A 1,773-nucleotide genomic window follows, 5' to 3' on the forward strand; every position below is an offset into this window, starting at 1 on the left:
TTACAAAATCATAAAAACCAAAAATATTGTATGTTTCTTATTGAGACACTAGTCTCATTTTAAGTTTGGTGTCAATTTCATGCATTCATTCATGTGTCTTAAGGATCCTCAAGTAATTCTTGATGATTTCTTACTCTGATCTTTGAATTCTCTTGACTTGAGTGTTCATGTGTCTCATATGCATTCTCATTAGTGTCAGTAGTACACAAACTGCTAAGTTTGGTGTCTCGCATGCATTGTTATTTGATTTTAGTTGCATTTTGATTATTAAAAAATCCAAAAATATTTTTAATTTGTGTCTTTTCAAGTCAATAATACAGAGAATTGAAGATTCAGAACATACTGCAGAGGAATTATACAGAAAAAGTTGGGCGTTCAAAACGCCCAGTGAAGAAGGACAGACTGGCATTTAAACGCCAGCCAGGGTACCTGGTTGGGCGTTTAACGCCCAAAAGGGTAGAGTTTTGGGTGTTAAACGCCAGAATGTGCACCATTCTGGGCGTTTAACGCCAGGATGGCACAAGAGGGAAGATTTTGTTTTCAATGCAGATTTTTTTCAAGTTTTCAAAGTTTTTCAAAATCAAATCTTTTTCAAATCATATCTTTTCAATCAAATCTTTTTCAAATTCAATTTCTTTCTATTTTCAAAGATACTTGCTATCAATTAGTGATTTGATTCAACATTTCAAGTATGTTGCCTTTTCTGTTGAGAAAGGTTTAATGTTTGGATCATATCTTTTCTTGATAGCCAAGTCATTAATTTTCAAAATCAAATTTTTTTTTAAAAACTGTTTTTCAAATCATATCTTCTCAATCACATCTCTTTAAAACCAATCATATCTTCTTAACCACATCTTTTTCAAAATAAATTTCAATCAAATCTTTTTAATTTCTAATTTCAAATTCTTTTTCAAAAATCACTTGATCTCTTTACCACTCTTGGTTTTCGAAAATTAATTAGTGTTTTTCAAAATGTTTTCAAAATCTTTTACTTAATTTTCGGAAATTACTTCCCTTCTTCTCACATCCTTCTATTTATGGACTAACACTATTCCTTAATGCAAAATTCGAACTCCATCTTCTTTGATAAGTCCGAATTTTCTACTTCTGCCTTCTATTTTTCTTTTCCTCTGACACCTCAAGGAATCTCTATACTGTGACATAGAGGATTCCACATTTTCTTGTTCTCTTCTCTTTCTTATGAGCAGGAGCAAGGACAAAAGCATTCTTGTTGAGGCTGACCCTGAACCTGAAAGGACCTTGAAGCGAAAACTAAGAGAAGCTAAGGCACAATTTTCTGTAGAAGACCTAACAGAAATCTTCAAAGAAGAAGAACACATGGCAGCCGAAAACAACAACAATGCCAACAATGCAAGGAAGGTGCTGGGTGACTTTACTGCACCTACTCCCGACTTCTATGGGAGAAGCATCTCTATCCCTGCCATCGGAGTAAACAACTTTGAGCTTAAGCCTCAATTAGTTTCTCTAATGCAACAGAATTGCAAGTTCCATGGACTTCCATTGGAAGATCCTCATCAGTTCTTAGCTGAATTCTTGCAAATCTGTGACACTGTCAAGACTAATGGGGTTGACCCTGAAGTCTACAGACTTATGCTATTCCTTTTTGCTGTAAGAGACAGAGCTAGGACATGGTTGGACTCACAACCTAAAGAAAGCATGGACTCTTGGGAAAAGCTAGTCAATGCCTTCTTGGAAAAGTTCTTTCCACCTCAAAAATTGAATAAGCTTAGAGTGGAAGTCCAAACCTTCAGA

This window comes from Arachis duranensis, chromosome 10, assembly GCF_000817695.3.
Source record: "Arachis duranensis cultivar V14167 chromosome 10, aradu.V14167.gnm2.J7QH, whole genome shotgun sequence".
NCBI classification, from domain to species: Eukaryota; Viridiplantae; Streptophyta; class Magnoliopsida; order Fabales; family Fabaceae; genus Arachis; species Arachis duranensis.